The sequence below is a fragment of the Phaethon lepturus genome, unplaced genomic scaffold (genome assembly GCF_000687285.1).
Source record: "Phaethon lepturus isolate BGI_N335 unplaced genomic scaffold, ASM68728v1 scaffold6703, whole genome shotgun sequence".
In the NCBI taxonomy this organism is placed as follows: Eukaryota; Metazoa; Chordata; class Aves; order Phaethontiformes; family Phaethontidae; genus Phaethon; species Phaethon lepturus.
The window spans coordinates 1-7072 of record NW_010529622.1 but is presented as its reverse complement, the minus strand read 5'-3'; positions in this window follow the sequence as shown (position 1 = coordinate 7072).

Below are 7072 nucleotides of genomic sequence, written 5' to 3'. Positions count from 1 at the left end.
GAATGCCACAACTTCTTGGTTGATGAAAGTTATTTTTGTGTAAGTTGGTGGCTTTAGCTTTACTGTATTTCTCAGTCATATTCAAATGAGATCCTTTACTGACTGAGCTCTTAAGTAAACTAGAATTTTTTTTAATAATAAGAGGACCAAATTTTTTTTACTATTTCTTCTCCTTTCTTTTGAAGAGCCAGGCTGCCTCACGAGACTGTGTAGTGATGTACTATGTTATCTGCCAAATATCCACTGCACCTCTTTCACTGACCCATAAGGTTTGTTTCCACTGTGCTCAGGTGGAGTTGTCAGCCTACATCTTCAATCTGCTGCTATTGCCTGAAGTGTTTCAATACTATTGAATGCAGGTCCTATGAGAGTTTATACTTGGAAGAGCAGGATTTCAGTTCATCTTGATGATTGCTGCTAAGCTACCTAGCTCCCACTATCCCAAAAAGCTGTTGGTTTGCATACAGCCAACAAAAGAATTTAAGAGGAGTTAAGAAATAATTTACAGAAGACATTGAGAAAAATTGCTTGCTTTCTCAGTATTCAAGTTTTTGTGGGTGTTGATGTCCAACATGAGTACCACATCTGACCCCAGTCTGCTTTTTCTGAACCTTCAGTTAACACAGACTGCGAATGACTAAAGATAGGTCACAGCTTCCTGCCCCCACTGTCCAAAGAGACTGAATGTGAAGGGCATGAGCATCTGCAGTGTGATGCACCCTGGATGAATGGTAGTTACTCTAGTAAGCATCCGTTTCTTTATTTACACTGTTATTACAGTGGCCGCAGCCTATTGCAGTGGGGAGTGATAAGAAAGGCACCCTTGAGTTGTAACCTCATGTTTACCTACAACAGGAAGTTATTATTGACTTTGGTATGTCAGTGGCATCTCTTGTGTGCATCTTTGAATATATGTATATGCCCTAGGGAGAAAGCAAGGTATTAAGACCTAAGATAATGAGTCTGAACAAGAATTGTAGCCAAGTGGATGAACTGGGAAGACCTCACCACTCGGATCATACAGAAGAATCCTCAAGGTTTGATTGAATCTGGTTGTGAATTTTTAGAGAGCTGTCAAAGATGAAGGCTAAATGAAAGTCTGAGTGACCATCATGGTATTGGCCACAGTTTCAAAAAAATGCAATTGGAGGTGGGGGGGGATTTAGAGATTTATTTTTAGTTATGCTACACTTGAATGAACATGGGAAAGATACATAGAGTGAAGCTTTATTTTGCATGGAAGAAGAGAGGTCTTGTGTATTTGTGAACCCTCAGCAGGGAGTAGCTGTACTTGCATTTACAGATGATGTTACCTTAATGAAGAAATGGAAATTAGAGCAGTAAGTTGGAGAGGAGTATGTGGGGAGGATCCTCCAGGGGCATATTGAAGAAAGAATAAAGGAAAGGATCCTGGAAGCCAAGGAGCGGTATTTTAAAGCTAGCATGAACACCCATACTGAACGTGATTGATAATGAAGGTAAGGATGGGGTACTACGTTTTTTGCTAAGTAGTTACTAGGATACTGAATGAGGTAACTTTAATGGTATCCTTAAGGTAAAGTAGCACTAAAACTTCATACATCAGCTGTAAGAGGAAAAGGGTCAGTGGTTGGAGAGACAGTGAGTTAAGTGTGATATTAATGTCACTGTACATTGGGATGGGAAAGATGCAGGTAAGTTTGGGAGTTACTGAAAAGACTAAGAGAAGGAGCATTGTAGGAGAGAGAAGTGGAGGTAGGGTGTTTACACGACGTGTGAAGTAGGCAGGAGGTGCGTTAAGTTGTGTGGCATGGGAGGAGGGCTGAGGCTGGGGAAGGGAAATTGAGTCTCTGGTGAGACAGAGGAACCAGTAAACCTGATGAAAATTATTGAAGGGGTGATGGTAACTAGGGAGGTTGCAAGAGAAGAGGGTCAGATATAGGGGGGAAGTATGCTGAGCTATGTGGGCAGCTAATCCAAGCTGTGGCACTTTGATGTCAGGACAGTGGGTGGCGCTTGCATTCTGTGAAAGTTTACCAGTCTCTTCCCAGAATAGGTTTCTATGAGAGACTCAAGAATTGTCAAAAAATCACTGTATTTGCTCCCATCCATAGGGTTAATCTTTCTGATCTCTGAGCTCTATATTCATCCAGAATTAGCTTTCCTGGGTTTTTGTTCTTCCAGCAAGAGTTTGGCAATACGTGAGGACAGTAGTGAGCAGTAGGATTTCTTTGAGAGGATAGGTATGGTCAGAGCTTCTTAGCTGTTGTTTATTTAACAAAATGTACTAGAGAAGAGGCCACATCTTAAGATCCCTTGGCTGAGAAACTGGGCTGTTGCTTTTCCTCTGACCCCAGAGGACTTGGAAGCTACAGAATGTGCATTTTAACAAGAGAGACAGGACATGCCCCTTTTCTCCAAATTAAACATTCTCATTTACTCTTCATCGTCAGAAAATGCTAGCAGTACCAGGAGTATATGCTGATGAAGTATGGGCTGGATGAGCAAAGAGTGAGATGGATTGAAAACTGGCTCAATGGCCAGACCTGGAACATGATGATCAGTGACACAAAGTCCAGTTGGAGGCCGGTAACCAGTGGTGTACCCCAGGAGTCAGTACTGGGGGTGATCCTGTTTAATGTCTTCGATAATGACCTAGATGGTGGAGCAGCATGTACCCTCAGCAGGTTTGCTGCTGACCCAAAACTGGGAGTGGGGGCTGATACACCAAAGGGTTGTGCTGCCATCCAGAGAACCTCAACAGGGGAGAAATGGGCTGACAGGAATCTCATGAAGTTCAACAAGGAGAAGTGCAAAGTCCTGCACCTGGGCAATAACACCCCCAGGCACTGATATATGCTAGCTAGGGGTCAACCACCTGGAAAACGGATCTGCAGAAAAGGACCTGGGGGTCCTAGGGGACACAAAGTTGACCACAAGCTAGCAATGTGCTCTCATGGCTAAGAAAGCCAATGGTACCCTGGGCTGCATTAGGAGGACTGTTGCCAGCAGGTTGAGGGAGGTGGTCCTTTCCCTCTGCTCAGCACTGGTAAGGCCATAGCTGTCACGTTTTGAGCTCCCCAGTCCAGTATCTATTTCGTAATTGTATTGGGTTTGCATTGCAAGGTTTTGGTAGCAGGGTGGCTGCAGGGGTGGCTTCTGTGAGAAGCTGCTAGAAGTTTCCTCTATGTCCAATGCCAGCTGGCTCCATGACAGACCCAGCACTGGCCAACGCCGAGCCCATCGGTGACAGTGGTAGCACCTCTGGGATAACATATTTAAGAAGGTGGGAAAAAAACCAAGCACAGAGCAATTTGCAGTCTCTGGTGACGGCTCCTCTCAAGTGTGAGGGTGAGAAACCTATTCATAGAAGGTCTTGTGAACTCCCCAGGGAAGTTGACTGCTGCAGATGAAGGCATCCAGTACCTGAGAGAATTAGCAGTGCTGGAAGTCATCTACAGTGATCTAGACAATGATGAGGTCTCCAGAGATCTGGAGGATGTCCTGTGCACATGGGCTGTGTGGAGGAAGGTGACTGAAAGTGCCCCAGCATCATATTCTAACAGCTTGACAGTGATGTATTGCCCAGATATAGATACACCAACTGTGGAGATTGTGTCATCTTGGCTCCAAAACTTCAAAGAAAATCTCTATACCTCCTTATCCCCTATGGGCCAGTGCCTTGTCTGTCAGGGGTGCCCGCAGAAATCAGTCCTCTCCTGCCACGGTCAGTGGGAAAGAGAGCCCCAGGTACATGCCACATGGTGCACTGTTTTTTCCTGTGTGACTAGGGGGAGGACATGAGGAAGTGGGATGGTGAGCCCACGTTTAAGCTGCAAGCCTGTGTATGTGAACTGAGAGGGAAGACAGCTGTTAAGAAGGGGCCAACCAAGAAGGCTGTCAGTTTAGTCACTGTAGAGAAAAAAGAAGGAAATAGGTGATCTTGCAGACACAGCAGAACTGAAATCACCTCCCTTGATTCTGGTGAGGGGACTTCTGGTCTGGCATGGCAAAGGTCGGACAGTGAATACTCTGGTGAGGAACAGGAACAGAGGGTCCTTGCCTTTGGCCAGGAGGAGGAAAGGGACATCCAGGTATACTGGGCTGTGTGGATTCAGTGGCCTGGCACATCAGACCCGACACAGTAATACCCAAAAGCTGTCTGTACGTAGTCCTGGGCAGCCAGCTCTAGGTTATCCTACTTGAGCAGAGGGGCTGGACAAGATGACCTCCAGAGGTCCCTTCCAACCTCAGCAGTTCTGTGGTAGCCTTTCTGGACCGTGCTGGAGCAGGTCCAGAGGAGGGCCACAAAAATAGCCAGAGGGATGCAACACCTCTCCTCTGAAGAAAGGCTGAGAGAGTTGGGGCTGTTCAGCCTGGAGAAGAGAAGGCTCCAGGGAGGCCTTACTGCAGCCTTCCAGTACTTAAAGGGGGATTTTAAGAAAGATGGGGACAGACTATTTAGTAGGGCCTGTTACAATAAGACAAGGGGTAACCGTTTTAAACTAGAAGAGGGTAGATTTTGACTAGGTATAAGGAAGAAAATTTTTACAGTGAGAGTGGTGAAACAGTGGCCCAGGTTGCCCAGAGAGGTGGTAGATGCCCCATCCCTGGAAACATCCCAGGTCAGGTTGGACGGGGCTCTGAGCAACCTGATCTAATGGAAGATGTCCCTGCTCCTTGCAGGGGGGTTGGGCTAGATGACCTTTAAAGGTCCCTTCCTTTAAAAGGAAGTTCTAACGGTTCCTTTAGAACCCAAACTATTCTATGATTCTGTATTTGCATGGAGTATATTCTTAACTGGAATCCAAGACCTCCTTGAGAGCGGAGTTCAGTCGTAAGGTACAGACACACTATGAGCAACATTAGATCAAGCACAATGACCTGTCCATGTGGAAAATCAGCCTGGTGTCTTCTGACTTGAACATGCATCTGTTCAGTCAGTTGGCCTTTCCTTCTGCTTGCTTGACAACTGATGAGCTCCACACTAATAGTTCTTGCTGTCTAGCCCCTAAGGAAGCGGAATTCCTGCCCTCCACCCCCTTGTTTTTTGGAATATTTCTGCCTAGGTTTTTTGCCTGCAGACAGCTTTTCTTCTGATTGTTACAGTCTTATTCCTGATCCACACAAAACCATATCAGTACTTCTTAAAATTCTCATCTTTACTCCTTTTGTGCCTTTAGTCTTTGCGTAGGTTTGGGGAGGGTGAGGGCAGGGGGGAAGACTGAGGACAAGCTTAACCATGTTTTTGTTTTTGGATAAGGAAAGTCTCAGTATAATTTGAGATACTGACAAGCCTTTGTGTGAAAAGCTCCTAAATAAGTTTTGACTCTTCACTAGTCTCTTAATAGGTTAACTTTCACCAACTCATAGATTTCAGACTATGCAATCTAGTTGCTATCTAGCAACTGCGTTCATGGGAAGTTGAAGGTGCATGAATACGGTTAGGCGGAGAGGAGCCTTGGAAGTAACGACCAGTGAAGGCAGAGTGTAGCTCATGAGACTTTTAACGTGTTTCATAACCTCATTTGACTCTGAGCTGATTTTGGTGGGTTTTTTTGCCCTCAAACTAACAGAAGATGATCAGTACTAATTGTTTTCAAGTTTCAGTTTCTGGCAGTGGAATGGTGTTTCTTAAACTATGCTGTAAGCGAACCTGTTCTCTGTGATGTTATAACTATCAAGTAGTGTTCACTTATTGTGTATCAGGTGCAGTGACAAATCATGGGGCAGGCAGCTTGTTTTAAAAATGTTTTAAGTGTTTTGCATGCCAGTTTGCATATACGTCTGTTGCAATATGAATGTGTGCCCCATGTTATTATAGTCTTGTAATTAAGGACATTTAGAACAGCCTATTCCAGTAGGAAGGGACCTACAACAATTGTGTAGTCCAACTGCCTGACCAAATCAGACCAACTTAAAGCATGTTATGAACAGCATTGTCCAAATGCCCCAAGCCTGCCAGTTTTTAAGAGGCATCGACCACCTCTCCAGGAAGCCTGTTCCAGTGTTTAACCACCCTCTCAGTGATGAAATGCTACTTTCCAGTGTAAACCTCCCCTGTTTTGAAGCAGCTTTGAACTGTTCCCAGGTGTCCTGTCACTGGACAGCAGGGAGAAGAGGTCAGCACCTCCCTCTCTAAATCCCCTCCTCAGGAAGCTGTAGAGAGCAATGAGGTCACCCCTCAGCCTCCTTTTCTTCAAACTAGAGAAGCCCAAAGTCCTTAGCTGCACCTCATAGGGCATTCTCTCCCACCTTTTCACCAGCTTTGTTTCCCTCTTCTGGACCCATTTGAGGGCCTTCACATTCTTTCCTAAATTGTGGGCCCAGAACTGCACACAGTACTCAAGCTGAGGCTGCATCAACGCTGAATACGGCGGGATAATCACCTCTTTTGACCGGCTGGTTATGCTGTGTTTGATGCAACCCAGGATGCGGTTTGTCCTCTTGGCTGCCAGGGCACACTGCTGACTCATACCGAGCCTGCTGCTGACCAGCACCCCAGATCCCTTTCTGCAGGGCTGCTCTCCAGCCACTCCTCTTACAATTTAGACTTGTGCCCGGCATTACTCTGTCCCAGGTGCAGAATCCAACATTTAGACTAGTTAAATTTCATCCCATTAATGAGTCAGTGCTCCAGTCTATCTAGACCCCTCTGCAAGGCCTCCCGTCCCTCAAGAGAGTCAACCAGCCTCCCAGCTTGGTATTATCAGCAGACTTGCTAATGGTGCATTCAACTCCTGCATCCAGATCATTGATAAATATGTTGAACAAGACTGGCCCTAGAATTGAACCCTGAAGAACAAAGCTAATTTACAGGTGGTATGACTAGCAAAACATTATGGTTCATTCAACTCCTGCATCCAGATCATTGATAAATATGTTGAACAAGACTGGCCCTAGAATTGAACCCTGAAGAACAAAGCTAATTTACAGGTGGTATGACTACCAAAACATTTTGTCAAGATGAGGCCTGCATTAATACATACAATGAATCCTAAACTTTCTTGAGATAACATAAGTCTATGTACAACTCCTGTTTTATCATTCATAACTGATCTAATTTGGGAGTGTTGATCTGCTGGAGGGTAGG